Source organism: Anopheles coluzzii, chromosome 2 (assembly GCF_943734685.1).
Source record: "Anopheles coluzzii chromosome 2, AcolN3, whole genome shotgun sequence".
Lineage (NCBI taxonomy): Eukaryota > Metazoa > Arthropoda > Insecta > Diptera > Culicidae > Anopheles > Anopheles coluzzii.
This window is the reverse complement of record NC_064670.1, coordinates 70,139,258-70,149,511: the sequence shown is the minus strand read 5'-3', so window position 1 is coordinate 70,149,511 and position 10,254 is coordinate 70,139,258. Positions and strand designations below refer to the sequence as shown.

The following is a 10,254-nucleotide window of genomic DNA, read 5'->3' as shown; positions in this document are numbered from 1 at the left end:
TCTTACTGAAATAATTGTGTTACCAGTGATTTGATTGTTTTTTGTTTTTCCATGTGATGCCTTTGTGAATAAAGAAATATTGTTATTCCGGTCTACCTATGGTCCAACCTTTATAGCTTTATTCTTTTTATTATGTGTACGAATTTTACTGGTCTATAAATAAACTATAGTGATTGATGAATTTACTAGGCACTAAACTCTTAGTTGCCAAGTGCAAGCGTAGTGGTAAGGTATAAATGATACAAGTAGAAAAGCCAGTGGGATTAAATACTATGCGAGAAGGTTGCTCTAATACATGCACGCCAAATAATAATTCCCGGCAAAAAGAACTTATTACCCAGGTTGGACGCAAGTCTTAAAACTGCATACAAAAGTACTGAAAATCTCGCTTCGATTGGGAAAGAAGAGCATGACAAAATGAAATTGGTTTCAAATTTTAATGATGTTCTATTTTAAAATACGTTACACGTAATCCGACGTGAGCTTCAATCCTGACGAAATTTTGGCAAAAAAAGATCAAATGAAATTGGTTTTAAATTTTAAGGCCAAAAGAATGTATAATCCAGGTTGGACGCAAGTCTTAAAATTGCATGCAAAACGACTAAAAATCTCGCCAGTATTGGGCTATTGGGCGTATTTGGCGCCCGTTCTGCAATGGGATGCCCCGAAGCCCCCCGAGGGATAATACAGGCTCTCCCATCCAACTCCTACTCCGACGCGTCCTCGTCGTGTAGAGTGGTAACATCCCACAGCAAAGTGACATTTGCTCTAAATTGTTTTCCCATATCTGCTCGATTAGTACTCGATACGCTTAAAATTGTGAATTTGTGTGTGATCAAGTGTGTTGCAAGCGCCAAGACTTGATGTGTTGGTAAATTAGACGTTTCTATATCAATGGACAATGCCGTCAAGCTCATTTTTCTTCATAGCTATGGTTATTTGATGAAAAACAAAAACTAATTTTGTGTGACGTTATTCTATAAAAAATGGGTATTTTTAAAATATAAAATGGGTACATGACCAACTATAACGATAGGAAACACCATTTCCGAGCGAATCTAGAAGAAAGTAACGAAACAGCCGCATCACAGTTGATTTTAAAGGACTTTTTCTAAATTCCCTTAAACTAGTTCAGTTTAAGGGAAGTTTAAGGCTCCAGTTTAAGGGAATTTGCTCGAATTCCCGATTATTCGTGCTATAAAATGTCAGTTGGGATGTGCCACCACATATCCAGGCTTGGGTACACGGGCTTGACCCAACTCCTTGGGCGGATGGTGGCATATGGCAAACCAGAAGGGTGGTGGGTATCCTGGGAAACTGGGTGCCTGAACGTCGGGGGGAGGGGGGGGGGGGACATCTCGACTCAAAACAAAACAGGTCACCCAGTCTCACGTAATACTAGACTACGGAAATGATGATGATGATGATGATAAGTCCTACTTCTTACCCCAATACATGTTTGAGAAGGACGACAGTATCTATAAGATAATTCTACTATAATAGTTGTTACGAAATAAAAAAACGAGCAAGTGGTGGCTTCGGAAAACTCTCAGAGGAACCGTCCGAGTCATACGCACACCCTAGATGACCAACATAGTTTCATCAAGAAAAAACGGGTCATACTCCATCGAATACAATGGTATTCCCTAGCATCCTTTACGTTGCCCGCAAAGAACCAATAAATAGATCCGGCGCACTACTTATCGGAACACAACTGCAACATGCATATTTCCAGTTCCACTAGTGCCAATGGTTGGCTCTAGGGCACAATCATCAATGAGTGAATCCTGTTGTGACCTCCCAGACCGTGTGCAAACCGTAAATTCCCCCAAATAGATCCCGAGTGTCCACTTCAACGCGCGCGTGTCTCATACCTATGTTGTCTCTTTCTTATATATATATTTTTCTAATTTAAATTTCCATATAGGGTAAATGTACCTATAGTGGTGGTAGTACACTGGTGGACATTAAAATAGGAAAAAAAAATTTTTGTGTTTTTTTTGCATACACTAGGTGTGTCATCGCCAACAGTTCGAGGCGTACTGAATTTGTAATAGCCGAATTTTGCCTTTTATACTCTCATTTTTGGTGCGCTACTTATCTGAGTTTTGAGTGCCGGCAGCGTTTTGCGGCAGTATAAAAGGAGAGCCAAACCGTGTTGTGCTTCATTCTTCCATCAGTGGTCAAGGTGAAAGGTTGCTGTTTAAAAATTCTACAAAATCATCATGGGTCGCGGAAAGCACTGCACACCAGAGGAGCGAAAACACATTCAGGGGCTGTATCGTGAGAACGTGCCAATCAAGACAATCTGCAAGGCGTTCGGCCGTTCGCGGACGTTTGTTGACAACGCCATTCGTAGCGAGGCTACGGGTAAATCGACAGGTCGTCCGCGAAAAACAACGGCCGACGTTGACGCGCGGATTGTTGAGATGATCAGGGCGGATCCTTTCAAAACTTGCACTCGTATCAAGCAGGAGCTTGGTTTGCAAGTTTCGGCGAAAACGGTGTCTCGCCGTTTACACGCCGCTGGGTTCTGTGCCCGGAGACCGAGGAAGGTTCGTAAGCTGCAGCCGCACCACGTAGAAGCGCGCATTCGGTTTGCCGAAGAACATTTAGCTGCATCCATCTTTTGGTGGAGCAAAATCATTTTTTCGGATGAGTCCAGAATCAATCTGGATGGTTCGGACGGTATTAAATACGTCTGGCGCTTTCCTAATCAGGCGTATCATCCGAAAAATACGATAAAAACCCTTAGTCACGGAGGCGGCCACGTAATGGTGTGGGGTTGCTTCCTGCGTTGAGTCCTGACCTCAACCCGATTGAAAATCTGTGGTCAACTCTCAAGCGTCAGCTTAAGAACCAGCCTGCACGTTCAGCCGATGATCTATGGACACGCTGCAAGTTTATGTGGGAACGCATAGACAGAAGCGAATGCCGTAATCTCATCGGCGATATGGCCAAACGCTGTCAGGAAGTGATAGCGAATAACGGTCACCAGATTGACCGTTAGAATGTGTTTTCGCTCAGTGGAACACCGCAACACCTCCTCCCAACAACCACTTAAACAGTCCTTTTCAGGGCTACCAAATATTTCTGACAAGAACTATGTCTTTCGGTCACAGAAAAAAGTTCCTATTTTTATGTCCACCAGTGTACCAATAGTGGTGGTATTGCACTAAAATGCGGTTCATACGGAAAATTACAAGTAATTAAGTTATTTACGTTAGTGTGAAATGTTCTTTAGCCTTTTACAAAGGGGTTAAAAGTTAAATGGGGCCATTCCGTTACTTAGTGACCGAAAAATCGATTATTTTGTGAAATGTGTCAACATTTTTCCAAAATCCTTAGGATTTCATAACGAAACTCATATTTCTGTTAACGTTCTAAATGACCACATAACCACTCAATTACTAGTTTTTCAACATGACTGTTATGAAATGTTATTGTTTTACTAAAATTGGGGTCCTTTCCGTTTTAAGTTCGTAGGCTGAAATTTCAGCCTGTCAGCTGTTTGCATTGTATAGCAGTTTTCTAGCAGCTATCTAAGTGGATATAATATACAAGTGGGCTGATCTCAAGGTGTTTGAATTTAGAAGGCTGATTTTGATCGATTCTGTTTCTGAATGAAGATTTTAAGAGTGTTTTGAGTATTCGTCAAGCCTCCAGAAAGCTCGTTTGAGCAAAAGTTTTCACTCGTTCTGTTAAAAAGTGATATTCAAATTTGCTCATAAAAAACATGCTATGAGACCACCTGAACTACATACACTTTGATTCTAGATTCCACCACGTAATCTCTTTAATGCACCTTGGGGTAAATGTAAACAACACCGTGTTTTCGAGCAGGTATTCGAATCTAATTCTAGCTTGGAGAGTGTTTCTACATACACCGAGAATGCAGCTGAGAAAATAACTGACAGCATGCTTTGACAGCGTCTGACAGCATTTTCGGTGAGAGAATTCTCCTCGGCATGCAAAGAACGATGGAGCTGAGAAAAAATTGAATTGGCAGTTTATAGCGATCGATCAATTATAGTTTGCATTTTTGCTGTCTAATAATCGTAGATTATATTATTAAAAAGTAAAAGAAACTTTTTTGACTTCATTTTAGCGATTAAAATGGATTTTTTCAACATCATTTTAAAAGTCTCATCTCGGCGCTTTTCAGAGCTTCTACACACACCAGCGTGAGAAACCGGTTGTCAATTCTCTCACAGCCATCTCTCAGCTGCAGTCTCGGTGTATGTAGAAACGCTCTGAGGCTAAAATAATCTACACTGAAAATTGCAGGCTAGTTTTTTGTGTGGTTTTGTACGGAGTGTTTACATGATTTCAGCCTCCAACTGTTAAACTCCATACAAAAAACTGACTAGAATCGTGAAGGGACCCATTATTGGTCTTTTGACCATATATATGCATTTTTAAATGTTTTTTACCATAGTGCCATTATAGGTACACAAAACAGGCATGTTCCTATAGTGGTTATAGTTATAAAATCAATAACAATAGCTGGTATCGCGAAAGATTTGGTTTAAAATTAACAGTCGTTAAAAATTAACCAGAGTCGTTAAAAATTGCTAGAATTTGGCATCGCGAACGCATTGAGTTCATTTGTTAATTTTAACGACTGGTCCTATGCCGCCGTTAAACAAACGACTGTCAAGAGCGTATGTGATACAAATTAACAGTCGTTTAATTATACTGCTCGATTTTTTTCCCCGTGTTTGCCTATATGCGATATCGAGCAGTCGTTAACTGTTTTGACGGTCGTTTATTTTAACAGGAATGAACAACAAATGAACTCGGTTAAACCAAAATGAACTTTAAACGACTGTTAAAAAGAGTTCATTTATTCGCGATGCCGGCTAATAGTTCGTTTTAGATTTTATCGATGATATTTTTGACAGTTTTCTGTAAGTAATGTAGCTACCAAACAAAGGTCAAAATTCGCTTATCTGGCTGAGTGAAAAAATCAACCTCAAATCAAGCTTTATCTTCCGGGTGTGGGTTGACGACAGGTCTTATTCAGTAAATCCATTAAAACACATCTGTGTCACTACAAATTGCACCACTATTGGTACACTTACCCTATAAAACTTGCGTGAGTTAATGTTTCGGGTAATTTAACGAAAACGTATTCCGTTTCTTCAGATGGGCATGAGCGATTACAATGACGATTATCACTACTGGCAAAGTTATCGATGAGATTAAAGACCATTTCCATGACCAGTTCAGGCTATTGTTTTCTAATTTGATGTGTGCTATCTCCTTTCGTAGTTCGGTATGTAACGTATGAAGGTGTTCAACACTCAGATTTACTATCTTGCCTTTTTGTTCAATTGCTACTCCATAGATTGGTAGGTGTATGGGTGTGCTTGGAGTATCAATGTTGGTGTTTGATATTAAGGTGCTGTTGATGAAAATCTTACAACTCGAGTATGTAATGAGAAACGATCCGGTAAGAACTCTCGGTTTCAATCCGCAAGAAGATTCGAAGGTAAAATTAGCTGATGAGCTGAGGAGAATATGTGTCATGTCCAAATTGAAGATTTCTTCTGTTTCTGGGTATGTAACGTTATCGCAATTTGCTGGTTGTTCATTGATGAGTTTGGCTATGCATTCGTCGTCTATTTCTAATAGATCTTCTTCGTTGTAAAACTGCTTGTCTCACGTGGATACGGTGTAGGTTTGGGATTCGTAGGAAACGAAGTAAGGATGAGAAACATAGATTTTCTTATTTGTATTAATAAGTGCGTAAATATGCATCTTCCTAAAAATTACAAATCTTAATTTTGGAGAAGTTATAATCAAAATAAGTTCGTTATCATTTACTGCGACCTTTGTAGTTGTATACAATAGTGTTTCTATTAATGTATGAATGGGTGTATTGTTTTGTTTTAAATCTGCAGTAATCATGCTCAGTTCTCTTTCGCTTAATAAACGTGCGTTAGTGATACAGTATCGGACAGAATGATAGGACCCTAGTTTTTTCAACGCAGCATGCACCCGTTGGGGCAGGTTTAGGTGTGGTTTGTATGTGTTTGTGTGTGTGCATGTGTGTGTGTGTGAGTGTGTGTGTGCATGTGTGTGTGTATGTATGTTTGAATGTGTATTGGTGTGTGTGTTTGTTTCACAAGTATGTCGTTTCGGATAGATTTGTTAGTAGTTTTTCTGTGTTTTGGGTTAGGTTTTTGATGTAATAAGCAGGACCACTGCCCTCGCGATCAGTGTTTTTTCGATCTATGAACAATTTTACGGTCTTCTTTCGCCGTGGTCTTCTGAGGACGTCCGGTTGACTTGCGCGTATTGGTTGTCCAAGCGCGTTTCGGTTGTCCAAACACATTTGGGATGTCCGAAGCGCGTTTGCGACAAAAGTGCGCGTTCGTTCCATTACGAACTCGATCGTTTTGCGCTTAATGCCAGCAGCAGCCATTCGCTTTTTCATATGGCGCTGATAATCGGTACAACGTTTACCTCGACCCATTGTTACTAACATTGCTTGCTTGGTCCGTCAAAAACGCGCTGGTTAAAAACTTGGACACGGCTGATCCCGTGCTCTGCCTGCGTTCTGCTTCTATACGTGATGAATAACATCGTTGTTTAGCAGCGAAAACATGTGTATGGATAAAAACTATCAATGAGAAAGCGAGTGAGCATCAACCCATTCAAAACCAGAACAGAATACTGCCGCGCTCATGAAACAAAACGCCTATTGAAAAGAACAACTGCGCGCCAGCTCAATGCACGCACAAAGTTTAACATGCGCACACAACGTTCAACGCAGAGATGCACGCAGGCCTTTCAATGGTGTGCACTGGAGAAACACCAGTAAGGGAATGTCGAGTTCATTGCTGTTGTGCGCGTGTCCATTTCGCATCGCTGCGCATGCACATTCATCAACCAGCACACCTGCGTTTTCGTCCGAGGAACAAGCGCTGCTGTCGATGCAAACTTTAGTTTTTATCCAAGTGTAAACGCACGCTGTTTCACATGATAACACACATCATCAGAATACTTTCAACGCAATATGACATCATGGCAAGCTACGTTTTTCAGACACAAACCCGCGCACTCGCAAATATACATTAACACACACACACACACACACACACACACACACACACACACACACACACACACACACACACACACACACACACACACACACACACACACACACACACACACACACGCACGCACGCACACGCGCACACGCACACACGCACACACGCACACACACGCACACACACACACACACACAGTAACGTAACAGTAACACAGTAACACAAGTAACGTGGTAAAACAAGTGCACGGTGCGTTGAAAACAACAGGGTCCTATCTTATTGTCCGATACTGTACCTAATTTAGCTAGAGTTATACTTTCAACTATGAATGCAATTTTTTCTGACTAGTATTTTAAATTCATAACAATATTAATAAATTATTTATCTAAATCATAACTGGTTTTAACACCTTCATCGTGGAGGTGTTTAAAACAGTTATAGCCTTCTTTACATTTTCTAAACTTTCGTTTAGGTGTGTTGTCAGTTCGCTTTTTATAATTATTTGAGCATTATTGTTTGATATGAGCTGGTTAATTGTTGAATTTATTATCTTAAGGTCATTCGCGTCTGGGCTACCAGCGATAAACTTCCAAACTGTTCCAATCGGGTTCCACCTTCTCCTGCGATTAGGGATTATAGTTATAAGTATTCCGCAAACATATTAAAATTCTGTTGTTATTATCGTTATATACTGAGTTTATTCAACTTTACTGAATTCCTCGAAAGGCGAGTCGATCTCATATTTAAGATTTGATATTTCTGAACGATGAATATAATATTTATTTCTTTCGATTATTATTTAATTATTATTTATTGTTTAATCTTCAACGGGCCGTATGGCCTAATTAAGATAAGTAACATAACAGTCTCTCTAGACCTACGTGTTCGGGATGGTGCACGGATATCGTTTCGATGCAACAAAGGCGATGAGTCAGAGCCATTTAGCAAACCAGCGATGAAAGAGCACTGTGCATTGCGTCTTCTAACCGAAAGAGGTTCAAGGCCTAGAAGACGGCACCGCGCAGCATACGGAGGAAGATTATTGCGATCCTGCCAGGGAAGTAGGCGTAGGGCATATCGCGTGAGCTTACGTTGAATCGCCTCAAGTCGAGCAATTGAAGAAGCAGTAGTTAGGCTCCAGACTACGCACGAATATTCCAGAACCGAACGAACGATACTATTGTAGACAGCTTTGATGCACATGGGGTTGCGGAATTCATTAGTTATCCAGATAACCACGCTAAAGAGTTGGTTTCGTCTGGTTACAACGTCATCGATATGCTGTTTATAGTTCATACTTGAAACAAGAAAAACGCCCATGTCTTTGGTATGATTTTGTCGATTAACTGCAGTGCCGTCCATGAAGTAGGTACCAGTAATTGGGCTCCTGCATACACAAAATGACACACAGAAGCATTTCTCGATGCAGATAGTCAGTCCATTACGCTTGCACCACGAACAGAAGATTTCGATGCAGTCTTGCAGGGATATACACCCACCGTCTGATGACAGCTCCACAGTACGCTTGCAAAATTCCCCTAATCGATTGCAACACTCCCCTAAGTGATTGCAAACATCCACAGCTTGCTTGCAACATTCCCCTACCGATTTGCAACATTCCCCTAAGTGGTTGAACTATTCCCTTATATAATTCGAAACCCTGTATCAATTTTCACGATGTATGTGCGATTAATTAAGTAAGACTTAAGCCACTGTACAAGTGAGCATGGAAATCCTAGCTTATCGAGTTCAGCGAGAAGAATTGCGTGAGGAAGAGAGTCGAATGCTGCTTTCAGATCTGTATAAATTGCATCGACTTGAGCTCCTGCATCAATTTGACTAGTGCAATAGGTTACAAATTCAACCAGGTTCGTGGTAGTCGACTTTTTTGGCACGAATCCATGTTGATACGGGCTTAGCTAGCTGCGGCATGCATATAGCAGATGTTTGTATATCACTAGTTCGAACACCTTGACACCGTTCGAACATCGCAATGGCACAAAAAGACGTAATACCTCGATAGTTGATGGCATCTGTCCTGTCGCCCTTTTTATATAGTATCATCACTGCCGAAAACTGGTACAGTTACCCTACTGTGTGCGAGAAAGAGTGAACAGGAATCTTGCACGCAGCAAACAACAGCCGTATCAACCCGGTTTTTTTTTTAACAGAACGGAACGATAACACCTTGCTAACAATGTTGAAGCGGCAAAGACCGGAATGGAACGGGGTGAACGGAAAGCACGGAAAGATCGGAACATAAAGGTCGCCCGTCAAACAATGCGAGGGTTGCGAAAGATTTCATGTACTCGAAATCTTACGGTATTTTAAAAAATCGTTGATTTTTATTCAAGAATTATATTTTGTGCGGTAGTATTTAGCGAAAAGATCACTATTTAAATTTTTGTGGATTTTTGAAAACTAAAATGTCAAATTCAGGTGTTTAGTATGCTACAAATCGCACTGTTATACCTGCTCTCGAGGTGCTATAATTATAACTGCTAAAACTAGGTGTGAAAAAACTACCAAGACTCGCAAGCTCTTTAATCCGAGGGCTCTAGGGCGGTGAACTTGTATGGCGTGCGAGCCCTCGCGCGCCCTCGCAAATCGCTGTAAATTGCATGGCGGCAGGTGTGAAAAAACTACCAAGGCTCGCAAGCTCTTTAATGCGAGGGCTCTGGGGCGGTGAACTTGTATGGCGTGCGAGCCCTCGCGCGCCCTCGCAAATCGCTGTCAATTGCATGGCGGGTCTACATAAAGAACGGAACTTTTTAACTAGGTTCAGACCGGAACGTCCAACACTGCTTTCGACAACGCAGAGATGCTGTCGACCGAGTTACTTCACCCATGTTTTACATTCACAAAACAATAATACAAAAACCAATCAATGATACTGCAGGTAGTACTAACATTAAGTAACATGTAGAACAAAACAAAATAACACTTAGCGCAGGCGCGGAAACGCGCGTCGTGTATTTGCTTACGGCCTTACGTGTACTTAATGCATGGACATTTGGTTAAATTTTTCAATATTAAATTTGAATGATTTTCATGTCAATATTGATATTAATAACTAGTTAATTATTTGTTGAAGCTTCCCCCCCATGCAGATGAATATTCATTGAAACTATGAAAATGCAAAGTGTATGAAGATCAGGTGGTCTCATAGCCTGTTTTTTATAGCAAAAGTTGA

General features: G+C 40.8%; 1 protein-coding gene across 1 annotated transcript in view; it reads left to right on the top strand.

The window, feature by feature from the left end:
• The first annotated feature begins 49 nt into the window (after nucleotides 1–49).
• LOC125906649 (uncharacterized) overlaps nucleotides 50–10,254 on the top strand; it is a 53,589-nt gene continuing 43,384 nt past the window's right edge. Inside the window, exon 1 of the mRNA XM_049606429.1 lies at nucleotides 50–9,572. The gene's annotated coding sequence lies outside the window, so the exon portion shown is untranslated. The remainder of the gene's footprint in view (nucleotides 9,573–10,254) is intronic.